Source organism: Pollicipes pollicipes, unplaced genomic scaffold (genome assembly GCF_011947565.3).
Source record: "Pollicipes pollicipes isolate AB1234 unplaced genomic scaffold, Ppol_2.1 Scaffold_4219;HRSCAF=4965_pilon_pilon_pilon, whole genome shotgun sequence".
In the NCBI taxonomy this organism is placed as follows: Eukaryota; Metazoa; Arthropoda; class Thecostraca; order Pollicipedomorpha; family Pollicipedidae; genus Pollicipes; species Pollicipes pollicipes.
In genome coordinates, this window is record NW_023596448.1 from 30,407,464 (window position 1) to 30,423,618 (window position 16,155).

General features: G+C 50.3%; 1 long non-coding RNA gene across 2 annotated transcripts; it reads left to right on the forward strand.

Moving 5' to 3' along the window:
- The first annotated feature begins 170 nt into the window (after nt 1-170).
- LOC119094861 (uncharacterized) lies at nt 171-15,017 on the forward strand. 2 transcript variants are annotated; one of them, XR_005093823.1, is made up of 3 exons: nt 171-527; nt 865-976; nt 14,880-15,017. It is a non-coding gene; the product is annotated as an uncharacterized LOC119094861 (long non-coding RNA). The 2 variants fall into 2 exon arrangements; XR_005093824.1 differs by having other exon boundaries at nt 171-465.
- The last annotated feature ends 1,138 nt before the right edge of the window (nt 15,018-16,155 follow it).

Consider the following 16,155-nt stretch of genomic DNA (forward strand, 5'->3'; position numbering starts at 1 on the left):
ACGCCTGTTTCTTGGGGGATGGGGTCGTAGTTCTGCGAAATAAATTCGAGGGACGGGGGGTGTCTCCTCTCGAGTTCGGACGCGTACCACCACTGGTAATAGAAAACTGCATCTCTGGGGAGCAGGTGAGCTCGGAGGCAGGGTGGTTAACAATGGTAAGTGATGCGACGGCGAGCTGGTACTGCACAGGTGTCCTATTGTAAAGATTTGAAGGACTTCGGAAAATGATCTCCGCTTTCCTTTTTCGAAGATCCTCAGAATTACTAAGAAAATGCATCGGACCCCATGCGCCTCCTCCCCCACGCCAAACCTTCGGGCTTCGCACGACGGGTGAACTATTGCTGTCGACAGCAACCAATTCACGCCTTTACACCAAAACAGCCACAGCCGCACCAAACATGCCGCTGGGTCGGTACCGCGAGCTGTTGATAGGATGCCAGAAGTCCGGTATTAACCCCAGTTCTGGTACGCGTATAGCGTGTTGTGATGCCTGCTAGGCAGAGCTTAGGAGTACCCAAGGCTGCTAGGTAGTACCACTGTATTATTGCCCCGTATATCACTCTGAGTATTTTGTTCAGGGCCTTGAATGACTGCGGCGTTGGTGGTTGGGCTTGGCCTGGGAGTGGGTATGTAGTGAGTAGGGCGCTTGGTATGTGCGCACGGATTGGGGCACAGTTTAATGGATTTTGCGGGATTCAACATGTGGCATACAGGTGATGCACTTAAAAGCGCTGCTCGCATGTGAAAAGACATGTTCCTGTGCATAGTGAGTTGTCGGTAAGCTGTATGCTCAGTACCTTGTCAAACAGCTAAAATGCTGATGTTAGAGTGCATTGCTTAACTGAACTGTGCTCATCATGCCAGGCATCATCTGTCCAAGCAGGTCAAGACAGAGCTGGAACCAGAAAACAAGTAAATTCAGTAATTTGGCATAAAAGCAATGAAATCAGTCAACAATGCAATGAGCCTGAAAAGGGTAAGGCCAATTTAACTTCAATACTTCTGCATTGCCTTTTCATGTTGGGTCCATTTGTGGTAGGATGCATATCTGGTACTCCCTAAGAAGGCATCACTCATGTTTTAGGTTATAAAATGGGTTCCAACCATGAAGTTACCTTGAAAACTTGATGCAGTAGTTCCAGGATTTTGTTTTGATGATCATGCAGTGTATTGTTTTAATCCATTGATATATTTTTGCAATGCATGATTTACTTAAACAACTTAATTTTATTATTTATAATACTATAATCACCAGTTGGGATCTGCTTCAAGGGAATGTAAAACATTCAAGGATATTATAGTGAGCTTGAGATATGATGAAACAAAGTTGCTTATAGCTGTCCATATGCTTCAAGTGGAAAGGGCAGCTGTAGACAACACAATTGCTCTGTTTATAAATTTGCATTTCAATATGGTATTGTTTGCTTGTGTCTGGGAATGTTTGTGTGGCAGCACTCAGTTGTAGTCCTTCAACCTCCAGAGAGATGGCTGAACACTCCTTCTGGGGGGCACGCTCCACATGTGTGTGCAGCATTATGAATTGAAATAGCCATCTTGAAGGTTCTGTGGTGCAGTTCACAACACTGCCCTTCTTAAGGGGAGTATCCCACCTTTTTGTACTTTTCAGTTCTTGTTAGGTCCGACGTGCAATAGCGCAGACAGAGGGCAGGGGGCACGTACCCCTCCCCCTTAGGTTTCGGGGGCCCCTCAGGACTTATGATTAGGGACCCAAAGAACCTGAAAGGCCGGGCAGAGGTCGCATTCAGAGGCCCCGGCCCGCAGGGCCGGTCGCTCCAATGCCAGCCAGAAGGCCCTACGCGCTGATCAGAGGCCCCTTGAATCGATAAGGGCCTTATGTGTCGTTCAGACACCACCATTAACGCACGTCGGCTCTGTGGCGGCATGGGCTTGATGGTTCATTTCCCAGGCAGGGACAGGCAAAACCATCGCTTTATATTGGTCGGGCAGTAGCGTCTGTCAGCGCCCGACAGTGCCTAACGGCAACCCTGCGCTAGCAAGGCGCCCCGAGTAGACCAGGGGAAGTGCTCGAGGAGGCCCGAAGAGCCTATAGGGCCCACCGGGTCCGACGACTAAGGGCCCGGTTGGAGGATCTGAGGGCGCAAAAGACTGGTCGGAGTCTTATTCAGGGGCGCCTGCCTTGCTGGGACGAGCCTTCAGATAAAAGCCAGAAGACCATTTGCGCCGATCGGGGAGCCCCTGAGTTGATATGGGCGTATCTGTCGGTCTGGCACCACCGTACCACACAGTCGGTTCCATTTCGGTATGGGCCTGAGGGCCCACTTTCCAACTAGCTATAAAGCCGAAGCCAGTAGTTTGTTCTGGTCGGGAACTTGCACATCTGTCAGTGCCTCACAGCGCCTAACAGAGGGTCCTGTGCTTGCAAGGGCCCCGAGCCGACTAAGGAAAGTATTCGATGAGGCCTGAAGAGGCCCGGGCGGCCCACCGAAGCCGGCGATCAAAGGCCGGGTTGGAGGGCATAAGGCCCAGAAGGACTGGCTGCAGGTCACAAGGAATCGCGGCCTGTAGGATCGTGACCTGGAATATTAGTCAGAGGTCCCTTTTGCATCGTTTGAGGAGCCCCCTGAGTCAATGCGGATGTCTAAGTCGGCCAGAGACCACGAACACCGAACAGTCGGCTCCATGCCCGTCCGAGTCCTTGAGACTCATTTCCGAAGCAGGAACAAGACCGGGATCCGCGACTTGCAATGATCGGGGTCCCTGACACAATGAGGGGCTCGGGTGTCAGTCAGGGGTCGCAGTGCCTGAGAGGGGTCCTGTGACGGCAGGTGGCCCCGAATCGGAGCGGTGTATGAGGGGGTCAGATATGTACAACGCCATTCCATGGTTGCTTGGGAACGCCGCTCTGTTGCAGAATCGACTAGTGGAACAGATATCAAAAGTTTTGAGCCCTCGCTCCGGGGGCTGACAGTGTAGTCTATGTTTACCACTGCGCGTATGGGAAACCAGAGGTACGTGGTTCGGTTCCCGCGGTGCCCGCCCTTCCTGCCAGGGTGAGAGGCAAGCGACGCCATATGGCCTCAGCAGCGGAGTGCGTCCTAAACCCCCAAAGACACACCTGCAATCTCGAGGAGCAAAGACAACGATGGCCTGAGTTGCAGTTTCCGTCAAACCGAACTCGTTTGCCACGGCAGGTAACGCCAATCGTTGGACGCCGTGGGCATAAAAACGATTATCGTGAAATATTGCTTTTGAATGTCTCTAAATTTATTCGTACAGTTGAAGGATTAGACCAGGGGAATCTTTTTTCTTTTCTTTTTTTTCTTTTTCATTTTTTTACAACTTCGCGGTTGTCCTCTGCACAGATTAGCAGTTATAACAACACGAGAAATAGAGGTCTGCCTTTACTCTTCCAGTTCCACCTCCATATTCCAGCACCATTCCGCGGTGCTGTAAAGGCCAGTCTGTTATCAGCTGGTCTATTATCACCAATCTAGGAATTTCATTGATGAAATATACGTCCGGAATATCTCTACATGTGCAATGTTATTTCTTAAAGCGTTCAAGGCTAATTCTTTCAAATGCGTTATCATTTTCGTCCGCCTGTTTCGTCCACCTTCCACGGTCTAGTGTCAGCCGCGGGGCCGACCTATGGAGGCTGCAACGCCTGACGTTCAAGTCTTTGTTTGTTGCAAGGGATGCGAGCGCACATGCCCAAAACTGTGCCAACTACGTATCACTAATCGATTTTGCCTGAATGTTAAACATTGCCAGGCAAGCATGGCTTGGCCATGTTAATACAGTGTTGACGTATAGGTAAGACGGTAATAATAGTCTCATTCTTCGAAAAAAAAAACAGGAGAATGGAGATATATAGATGCGTACGGATAGTAAGGATGATGGTGATGATGGTGCGTATAGTAACGCATCTATATCTTCATACTCCTGTTTTTTTCGGAGGAATGAGGCTAGTTTTACTGTCTTATCTTTGTGAATAATATTCCTCGCAAGTGCACTGAACTGGCATTTTCACTTTACACAAGATCCACTGCAACCTGCAGTGAATCCCGTACAACTTGGACGAAAATTGATCGGTGTTCGCTTGCTCCCTCCTTTTCCTCAGCGTTTGCGCGTGCGCGCTGGGCAAGTGCTACCACACATCGAGCACCAAGCGATTCCCCGTTCGATTCTCCACCGATATTGCCCTAATTTCTCATTGATAACATGACATCATTTCTGCATGAACATTTCTACATGACATATTCCGCCCCCCCCCCCCCCCGTGCAAAACGGATGGGCCAAAACTGCTCCTTACTGCACGTGCCACGCTCTGCCCACCGGTCTCGCGAAACGATAAAAGCCACCGGTCCGCCGATGTGTAGACGTTAGGCAAGCGCTCGCGCGCTTTCTGCGCTACGCGGAGGAGCTGAAGGCGCCACGTGTATGAAGAATAAGATAAGATATGAACTAGTATGATAATTATAAATAAATAATATAAATGATATAATAATAATACAAATAAATAATATAAATAATATAATAATAATACAAATAAATAAATAATATAAATAATATAATAATGATACAAATAAATAGACTAAAATATAATAAATACAAAACCTCCTGCATTGTGTAGATGCTTTCCGCCTGCACAATCTGCAGATTCTTTAGCACTCTTTACAGACTTCCAGGCCAATCTGACCCTTGGCCGCCGAAACACCCGTTCGGAGCGGGAACGCAACGTTGTGGTGATGTGCCAAGGACAGGAGCGCATGAGTGACGATGGGAATCTTTGCGCAGGTCAGCTTTCACGTGACCGTATGAGGTGGATCACTAGTAACTTGAGCGACGTTGGGGTGGTGACGAACGACTGGTTAGAGGGCAGGAAGTTAATTAAAATACCAAAAGTCAAAAGGGCGAAAGTTGAGTGCATCAAACAAAAAGAAACTTGGATGTGTCAGGGAAAAATCAAAACTGACCTGTCCCGACGAATAGCCCTGTCTTTCGCAGGGCTTGTGAGTGCAGTAAGAGCCCTTGGTCGGTCCCTTGTCCAGAAGGATGGGATGTGGGGAGGTAAGGGCCCGTCTCCGCTTAGCCAGTGGGGCTTAGCCAATAAGCGGATTCGCGGCGGCGTGGAAGGCGCAGAGTTGTCCCTGATTGGGATCGGGAGGTCGCTCCGCGCGATGAGATGCCTTTAGCGCGCGATGGTTTTTCGCTTTTTGATGGCTTGTAACTTAGATGATCTGTCTTTGTCCCCTTGATCCCAAAATACCATTGTCATCAAAATACTCTGTTTACGGGCGTCGCCGCGGATTTGGGTTGAAAAAATCAGGTTGTCTGGCTTAGACCGTCACAACAGTTCATTCGTACTCCCCAGAGCTGTCTAGAATACTTCCCTAGTTGGAAGTGGGGTCTGGGGTAGGGCAAAAAGCCTGTTGTGGGTGTCACGGAGGATGATGGGAACAATGTCCAGTTTCAACAAATGGTGTTTACTCGTGATTTAAGGTGTTACTGGTTAGGAAGGCATTTGTTCTTAGACAAGAGGAGAAACTGAAAAGTGTCCGGATTTCTGTTTAGCGTGTTTTGTTTGTTATTTGGTGCTGAAAAGTCAGGCTGTTGGAGACCTTTTGAGCGAAGATTTATTTGAAAGCAGTTACGTGGCTTATAAGGAACTCTGTGGGTAGATATCCTAGAGGCCACATTTTTCTAAGTAGGGACCCGCATGGTTATGCTGTTTGCTCTGCACCGGTCTGGTCTCTTGAAGAGGGATGGGCTCACTAACATTCCGGGGCTAATCCGTCAGCTGTGCGTTTAGTAAGACTGAAGGAAACGGAAAACGCGGCATAGCTGCTCGTCGCCGCCACGAGGAGTGCAAATTGCTTACATGCTATTCTTTCAGGCAATAGACGGAATTTGCCAGCCCGACAGTCACTACTGCGGGATATAAGCCAAACTAATTGCGGTTTTAGCACGGTTGGTGCAGGCATTGCGTCGGGTTAGGCAACTTTGGGAGTGGAGAAAACCCTGTGCATCGAAGTGCAGTCTGAACATGATGTCCTTGTTACATGCATTACCCAAGGAACGTTCTCCTCCAGTATGGATTAGGCTCTGGTAGCAATAAGAGGCCCCCAATCCGGTGAATGGGATCGTTTTCCCAACACAGGACCTACTGATATGAAACAGCGTCATTCTGAATCAAGAGGTTCCTCGATACACGGAGGGACCTCCTGATCTAGAACAAGGGCCTCCCGATTTATTAAGGGTACCTCCAAATGCGGAACAGCGTCCTTCTGATTTACAAAGGGACCTCCTTAGCCACGAACTCCCTAGCACAAGACAGGCCTCTGATCCAAAGAGGGACCCAACTATGTACCCAGTTAAGAACTTACTTCAGCTCGGTGGCGTACGCCCACAGTCGTCCCGGGACCATGTTCCCTCTTTTACCAAATTTTCAGAATATATTAACATGTACGTGACTAAAAATGTTGACTGTCCAAAACTCCCGGCAGACGCGTGAAGATGTGAGGATCGGGAACACGCGATGTTCCCTAACGATACTACGGTCTCCTCCATCTGAATTTTGACAACGTATGTGTAACTGGAAAACTTCAGGGAAAAAGGGCGTCTCAGAATGGAGAAGCAAATATAGATTTTTGGCCCCCGGCCAACACACGAAGGACAACTACCTCCCCCCCCCCCCCCCTGCTGCACCGCCCCCGACTCGGCCTGCAACAAAATGGCCCTTTTGTTCGCAATAGCCTGCAAGGTGGACAAGGACCAACAGGCCTCCTGGCCTAGTGGTGGGCGCGGAGTGCCCCGGATCTTTTCGGAAAGGGCTCCGTGCAGTCGGCTGCCTCGGGATCCGGGGACTTTAAATAATATTCATCTTAGAGCCTCTTGATGTTTCTTTCATTGGCTGTTTAGGTTTGTTGTATCCTGTAGACGTGTATTCCTTTGATTCCTTTTCATCTTGATTCTCGCCTTTTCACGTTGTATTTATCAGACCTTTGTCCTTTTTTACTTGTTGCGTATTCGAAATGTCCTGATCGAAAATCGCGTCATGTCACCGGAGGCTTACAGACATGGATATCATACATCGGTCAGGGTGTACTTTCCTACCTAACGTTAGAAAAAATCATTGTACACCATTCGTCGTGTTTAAGGCAGAACATATCGTAAATAATCTCAAAACAGGTAGAATCATGCTCCTACCTTCGAATTTCAATAACTTCGATGGCGGGCCCCGAGCGCCGCGCGCAGCGCACCGCCTGGACTCCCTAGCGCCGCTTCTGCGTTGCAGTTGCGTAAATACAATATTTCTGCTTACCAAGAACTCTACAAAATGTACGGGACCAAAGTAAACCATTCGTCGTGTTTAAGGCAGGACATATCGTAAATAATCACAAAACAGGTAGATTCATAATCTTACCTTCAATTTTTTATAATTACGATGGCGAGCTCCCGAGCGCCGCACACACAGCACCCGCGACACCGGCGCCATTACTGCGCGGGTCACGACATTACTGTGCATTAAGCAGCATCAATGACCATAAAAATGTACCGGGCCAAGGTAACAAGAATCCATGAAATTTGATCCTCGACGCCAACGGGACCATGGGTTGCAGGGGGGAATGTAAAGCAAAATGAGAACATGACAGCTAAATAAAAGCCCACTATATGACACCCATGTATGGCATGGAACATGGACGCCAATGGGATGCTGGGTTGAAGGGGATATAGGGTGGGGAGGTTAGGTTAGGTTAGGTTAGGTTAGGTTAGGTTAGGTTAGGTTAGGTTAGGTTAGGTTAGGTTAGGTTAGGTTAGGTTAGGTTAGGATAGGTTAGCTGGGTTAGGGTAGGTTAGCTTAGCTTAGCTTAGGTCCTGGTCTATTAGCTTATATCTAAGCTCATAAGGTCTATGAGCTTATATCTAAGCTCAGGTTAGGTTAGGTTAGGTTAGGTTAGGTTAGGTTAGGTTAGGTTAGGTTAGGTTAGGTTAGGTTAGGTTAGGTTAGGTTAGGCTAGGCTAGTTTAGGTCAGGTCAGGTCAGGCTAGCTTAGCTTAGCTTAGCTTAGCTTAGCTATGGGATGCTGGGTTGAAGGGGTTTTAGGGTGGGGAGGTTAGGTTAGTTTAGGTTAGGTTAGGTTAGGTTAGGTTAGGTTAGGTTAGGTTAGGTTAGGTTAGGTTAGGCTAGGTTAGGTTAGGTTAGGTTAGTTAGGTTAGGTCAGGTTAGGGTAGGTTAGCTTAGCTAAGCTTAGGTTCTGGTCTATTCTCAGGTTAGGTTAGGTTAGGTTAGCTTAGGTCAGGTCAGGCTAGCTTAGCTTAGCTTAGCTTAGGTTCTGGTCTATTCTCAGTTAGGTCAGGTCAGGTCAGGTCAGGTCAGGTCAGGTTAGGTTAGGTTAGGCTAGTTTAGGATATGTTCTGGACTATTCTGGCCTGTGTGTTTCATAAATGTACCTAAACTCGATAAGAAACGATTTTGGTTGCTTTATTAATGTTACCTTGGTCCCGTACATGTTTTATGTTTCTTGATAAGCAGAAATATTGTGCTTTCGCAACAACGCAGGAACGGCGCTTGGGAGTCGAGGCGGTGCGGTGCGGCGCGCGCGGCGCTCGGGAACTCTCTATCGTATTTATTAAAATTCGAGGGTAGGATCATGATTCTATCTGTTTTGAAATTATTTACGATATGTTCCGCCTTAAACACGACGAATGGTTTACCTTGGTCCCGTACATTTTGTAGAGTTCTTGGTAAGCAGAAATATTGTATATACGCAACGGCAACGCAGAAACGGCGCTGGGGAGTCCAGGCGGTGCGGTGCGCGCGGCGCTCGGGAGCCCGCCATCGAAGTTATTGAAATTCGAAGGTAGGAGCATGATTCTACCTGTTTTGAGATTATTTACGATTTGTGCCGCCTTAAACACGACGAATAGTGTGCAATGATTTTTTCTAGCGTTAGGTAGGAAAGTACACCTACACCCATACATCTGTTCTCGTAGTTGAATTTTAAACTTGCAAACGCTGCTCTCTAATTACCCAGGACGGTTTGGGTTTGGTTGCGCTTTGCACACGTTCCAAGAAAACCGCTCTTCGCGCCATGTTCAGGATAAGACTTGCTGTATGCCGGCAGTGGACGCTGCCGCGATGTTTGTGACGTACACCGCAGCGATTCCAAAAACGCATCCCGTGAAATTTTTTCTGCAGCAGTGTGCAAACATTTTCATGAATCCTTTGCAACCTATTCTTCATTCTATCTGTATAGCTTCATCACGTTCTCGGCGTCCCGCGCGGGAGGGGTATGACGCACCGGTCCTTATTGTTCTCCGCTGCCACCGGTCCCTATTGTTCTCCCCGCAATGAATGAATGCACAAAAGCTGCATAAGCCGCCGCGAACCACCGGCGGGCCAACGCGCTCGCTTTCCATCGTTGTACTCACGGCTGCTCGGGTAGATAGGTAAATGGGTTGTGTGAAACTGGCAACCGGCGACGTACTCGGGAGGGGACTAGATTTCTTATCAGATGAGGAGTTTCATCGGCTAGATTGCCGGGCCAACGGAGCCTCTTAATTGCTTGGGTTTTCGATATGAGCGCTGTATGCCAACCATTTCAGAATGGCTGAGTTTATTTTACTTGAAATACTCGGCGGCTGTGGCTGGGCATCGGTTGCATTTCGAAGTCGCGAGAAATTGAAATTGCACACAGTGAATGTTCTCGCCGAAATAGTCTGCACATTTGGCGGGCGTCTAGCTAAAAAACTAGGAAGTCTTCAAAGGTTTTGAAGGCTTATTAAGAAGGGAAAGGCTGTGAACTCCACTGACTGATCAAGATTGCTAATTCAGTTCAAAACCTTATACAAATGTGGAACACTCCCCTTAAACGGAATGAGAAGACGGGGACTCCGGGGCTCTGATAAAATCACCTGGCACTCTGAGGAACTCTGAGAAGAGTGTGTGAAATCCGGGGAACCCGCTTTTTGACGCATTTTATGAGGAGGTTCAGTAATTTTTCACCGTCGGCCAACGCTCCCCCCCCCCCCCTCCCATTTCTTGTCGCGAAACTTCTCCCTTGCCACAATTCCATGCTCCCAGAGCTATGGGACCGATCGATTCCCAACCTTCACCATCCGTAGTAACTGGGTCGATGACGTATCTTTTCCAGACAATCGTGCCCTTGGGTCGGGTCAGAGGTCACCAAAAATGCAACAAACGGAAAAGCAGTGGACAGGTAACCCCATATTTCGGACCTTTGAGACAGATTACTACAAAATCTGCATTTTTGTATGTGCCATAGTCAGTATTCTGTCCTGTCCCGAACATAGTGGCCCTGGGTCAGGTCAGTGATTACCTGAAACACCGAAAACCACCAAGCATAGTTGCGGACAACCCCACATTCCAAGCCGATGGGAGTGATCAAAAAGAAAACTTCAAGTGATACGTAATGTTGGAGAACCTATCCCCTGCAGAACGTGGTAATCTTAGCTGGTTTCCAGTTGTCTACACCCAATTTTGGTGGTTTGGGGCGTTTTTGACGAACTCCGACGTTATCCAAGGTCACCAAGTTTCGTAAATAGTATACTGACTCGTGCATCGACTGGTGAATATTTTGTGTTGATTTGTCATTAAGGCTTAGTATCGCCCTCCTCCCCCTTCCAATTGCGGGCTCTGGCCCCCACCTTTTGGAAGAAAGTGCAAAGAGAAAGCCGTTTCTTGGAGCATTTTGGGATAGCTTCAGTCATTTTCCATATCTCACGCAAACGAACCCCGTTCCCCCGGAAGTATCGTGCGAAACATCGACCCTGTCGTCAGGAATCGATACGCATCCGCAAGGTTGACTGATGCCATGTATTTTGCACAAGTAGATATTGCAGGAAATATGCAGGGCAATCGGCTGAGCAGAAGGCTGAGATACGAGTTCAACATTACGAAATGAACAATAAACAAGTCCAACGCTGCACGAAAATTGGTTTATGTTAAAACAGGACAGAAGCCTTACCTTTATGACATGCTAAGTGCCCATTTCTTAAGTGAAACACATTACGCAAGTTAATACAGTGATAAATAACGTGTTTTACGACCTTTTTGCAAAGAGGCTTTCCCTTAAAACAACTCTCCCCTGCACCATAAGAACGGCACACAAACTACGACAGCTGACATGTGATATGTACACACTTAACAAACGGAACACAGGGCGAAGACAGAACAAAAGGTGGACACTGGTCGGATGGGGCGGTACAAGCCACCATGATAAAGCACATGTGTTGACTTCAGATTTGGGTTGAATGGCCAAAGCCTCGCCAATTTTAGCGCAGCCACATCCTTGCAAGCACGCAAAATTTTGGCGCGTTCAAGCGCAGGTGATAAGAACATAAATGACGCCGCAAACGTTGAGTCGTTACGTTCGCCACATGTTGCCAAGCATGGTGCGACCCGGACGTAATCCCGCTGAAGTCGCGCCTGCAGTCCCGGGCAACGTGTCGCGCGGTCGTCACGCGGTGCGGGGTCCACCTCGAAGCCCTCACGTGGTGCGAAGCGGGCCAAAGCGTCTCTCAGTCCTGGCAGAGGTCAAGGCTCAACTTGCGGCGTGCGTCAAAAGCAAATAGGGATCAACTCTCCGCTTACGCCCGCGCTTCTCTGGCGGTTCATCGCGTCCTGTTAGTCCACCACTGCTGGCCACTTGCCAGTAGTGGTATTTGACCAGCACGCGCGTGAAAGTCACGCGCCTAGGCGTGGCGCCCTTTCTGCATCTGGACCAGGCGAGTGGCAGCCCGGTGATTTGGCCTTCAGCCCACGGAGCCCGCTGCCGTCAGCAGAGGATGGGAGCGCCTGCTGCCAGCGACGAGCGCGCATTCACGCGTGAAGCGTGCTAGACGACGATCCTGTCCACCCGGCAGATGGAAGCATGATTGTCATTGCAACTTGCGCTTATCAAATATTTATAGGCTAGCACCAAACCACAGTTTTCTGTGGCGTCTGCTGACGGATGACCCGGCAACCAGGGGTAACTCCACGCGGACCCGTCCAGCGTCTCCCACGTTCCATCACGCGGCTCGTCGTGGATCCCAAACCAGAACAGGGTGTGCCTGCCGTTCTTCTGGAGGAAAGCCATCAGGATTTGGGCCATGGCGTCGTCGTGCGTATGGCCCAGTCGCGCCCCTTCGGCCAGCTGGCCGCAGTGCTCGTCGGCAGCATGGAAGGTCATCGGCTGCTTCACCAAGCCGTAGCAGTGGACGTCCGTTTGCAGCCAACCGTCCGGACAGCCGCGCAGCAGACCGGCCGGCATCGGCGCCTCACAAACGACTCCCAGCGTGGCGTCCTCATCTGGCCGCTGGATGAGTTCGTCCGTGTTGTGGTTTTCGGACAGGCTCATGGCGATGCCACCCGTCGAGCGGATGGTAATTTCGGGGATGAAAAGGCTCTTGTCGGCATTGCGCCAGCCGAGGGCCCGAAGCTTCGGCGAAACCCACTCGGCGATGTGTGGGCGGCTGGAGTGATGCAGCAAGAACGCCAGCTCCACGTCATCGTTGATGGACACGGGCAGCGCGCACGGGTCGCTTGACTTGCAGGCTGCTATAGCGTCGTTTTTGTTCATGGCGTCAGCGATCCTCAAGTAGCAGCTACCGTTGAACGGGATCCAGCCGGGCAGACAGTCGGTCGAGCGTCGGGAGATGGCCCGCCGCTCGTAGCTGACTTCGGCGGCGTCCGTCGACGGCGCCGTCTTCAGGCAGTGCTGCGTCATCACCAGCAGGTCGCACCGGCCGTCCGGCCCGAACCGGAAGCCGTCGCAGTAGGCGGGCTCCAGCTCGCCGCAGTATCGCGCGCACCGGCCTTGGCTGGCGGCCCATAGCGTCGCGGTCGCGTTGCCGATAAAGCGCTGCGTGTTGCGGGTGAACCAGTCGGCCGTCAGGCCGGCCGCCAGGCCGGGCAGCAGGAGCGTCAGCAGCTTCATGACGACGATGTTCGCTCCGATCTCGAGTTGTGCTGGACGGTGCTGGACACCCGTGCTCGCCGGCTCGGCCTAGACCACTCTGCACGTTGGGCTGCTGGGGGGAGGGCTTGTTTTGCTGTTGTCCTCCACGGCAACGGACTGCCGAGCGTGACATGGAGCCACAAACTTCTGCCGGCGCTATGGTGGTGCATTCCTCAGACGGAAGCGCAGTTCCAGTGGGTCGACTTGTCACGCGTGATGCGGCTGCGCGAACCATTCGACGTTCAACGATGACGCTCGAACGGACATCTCACGTCACAAGAATGTGAAGGGTATCAAAGACGGCATGCAAAGCCAACATCTCGATCGACCTCCACAATCGGACCGCCCGCACAGCCGTGGCGAGGAGCATTTACAAGATTTTGCAGCGGGGAGGGAGGGAGAGGGCGGGGAGGGGCGGACGTGAACAAATTAGTGACAAAAATGACTGCGCCACAGGCGTGCGAAAATTTTTGGTGACACGTGACACCGCATGATTCCTCATCCAATTCGCTACAAAATGGCACCACGGTCGCGCGTGTCCTGTCGCCCCGATCCCGTGTTAGGGCGGTTCGCCGGTTTTGGCGCAGAACATATGTTCAGACCGCCCATGCAAAACCAATGGCGACAATGCTTCACCTTGTGGCACGCGGCACGCACCGCTCGTCGATCGCGGCGGCATGAAGCATGCCACCGCGCGTCGGCCCACGCGCGGGTACGCCGTGTCAAAAATGTACTCTTAGCACGCGCTCGGGTAGCCGGCTGGACACACTTCGGTCGGGTAGCGGGGTCAACATGACCCCCCTGAGATCTCGGGAACTAAGAGAGCACCAAATTTACAGGGTGCGTTGACCTGTACGTAAACTCACTGAAGCCAAAGTTTCAGGTTCCTAGGTCATGACCTTCGGGTCAAATGAGGTCAAACAAGGTCAAATTCCAGGTTGGTCTTCAAAGAGCCCCAGAACCTAGATAACTGTTTTTAAGCAAAAGGTCACATGCTCAGTTAAGGTCAGCGACCTTACTTAGCGTTTTAAAGGTCATGGTGACAAAATCACAATCACGGGAGCCGCCGAGTTTTACATTTAAATAAGCGACAAAGATTCCGCTAGGCAGCATGTTCCGAAAAACTAAATGTTGACCTGGGTCGTTTTAGGTCAGTGACCTATCTTGACCTCTAAACAGTCCATGGAAGAGGTAGAACGCGGTTCCTGCTATCAGTAAATTCGAAATGATCACCGGAAACCATCCCATACAGCAAGTCCTAGAGTAATAAAACAGGTTGGTTTGACCTTGGTCTGACCTTCATACCTGACCTTACGTCAATGTAATTTGCTCATTCAACTGTTGTGCCTAAGAAAACACCTCAGGGACGCATGACTTCGTCTAACACTCCGTTATTGCATCAGATTGAATGATTCCCTAGAAATTGACTGCTGAAACCATGGCCTGACTTGGACCTGCCATAGGTCAGCGACCTGACAAGGTGGATTTGAATTTCTGATACCAAACGACCGACTATTCAATTGTGTACAGCTATGCAAAATTTGGCGCGGGTACACCGCCCTTCAGAAACCGTTCCGGAAAAACCCTGGGCTGGGGCAATTTGACCCCCACTCGAGCGCGAGTTACGTGACGCACCGTCTGAACCGCACGCACGAAAGGCAAGAGGCGAAACGCAGACAGACGCGCGCTCTTCGAATATTAATATAAGTGAGATAAGCCCGTCATAATGCAGTCGATGACCCCCAGAAGTTTGAGCAGTTCCTTGAGGTATGGCCAGCACTTACGATTTAGGAAGCTTTTAATGGTGAGGATGCCACTCATCCATCTTTTAGTGGTGAGGATGCCACTCATCCGTCTTTTTCCGATATGCAATATCTGATTTGGAAATGTAGCACAAATGTCTTCCTGAACATATTGTTTGATTTACTTCCAGTTCATGCTGAGGCAGGAGGTTCTCCACATGTACAGAGATATCCTGAGAGCATTGAGAGGAGTTCCAGAGAAGGATAGGAGTGCATTGAAGACGTGGGTCAGGGAGGAGTTTGAACTTCATCGGTCTGTTGAGGATGAGGTTTGTAAGGTGCCGCATTGTTCTCATTCATGCCCCATTACTACAGCACTGTTGATCCTACTCGTCACGAATGTGTTATGTTGAACCACATAGAGATGAAGTCACCTGATGCAACTACTGACCAGCTGTTGGATTTGTGTTGTTGGTCTGCGCTGGTTGGGATATGACGTGTGCATGCCACGTGGTCGGATATTTTAAAGCAGAGGTAATTCATCACACCAGCGTCAAAGTCAAGCATTTGTGCAGTGATTCCGTCTACAGCTTAATTCCCATATCATCTGTCTCGTTCTGCTTGGCATGTACCCCCTCTCTCCCACTGAGATGGTGCTGGCTAATTCACCGTGACGACTGGAGTGCCTCACTTGGGCAGGCTTTAATCAAGCAACACCTCACCCGCGGAAGGAAGACGTTCCGTGATCTGCAGAAGACAATGAACCTCGCATCATCGTGACAAAACTGGCACGTAGATATAGGAGCTGCTCACCCCCAGGAGTAGCTCATTAAGTGTCATGTACTACGCTAAAGTGAGTACTTCGTAGCAAATCACGCATGCGTTTTGTTGTCAGACAACGCCGTTTTTCAGTCGAACGTGTATCTCCACATGTGCAAATGCTGATGGGACATTTCGATACGAACAAGCTATGGGAGGCATCATGTATGCTTGTCTTCTCCAACAATCGTGACTCAGCCGCATGAATGAATCTATACGCCGGTGATGGCTTTTGCAGATAGCCGCGCTTCTTCACAGTGGCACATCTCCTGCCCGAACCACCGCATGGTCTGGGCCAGGGCCTCTGGTATGAGGGTTGCGGCGGGAGTACACCAGCACACTGCACTGGAGGGAGCTCAGAGGACTGGCACGTTGAGGACTGGAAAAAACACGCCGGAAACGGACCATCATAAGCAGGATCGGCCCCAAACCACTGCTTCGTGTCACCCACTGGAATGTCAGCGCAGCGGAGGTTTCCAATAACAACCGAACCCGTGGACACCACACGGCGCCGAGAAATGGTCAGTCCACTGGGACTGTCAACGCCCACGAGTGCGGTGGAGATGGGGCGTGCGTGGCCGGCCTTTCCTGAAATTGATGCGCAATCCACAAGTCGCTGCCGACGTTGCTATAGTAATCGAAAACCTA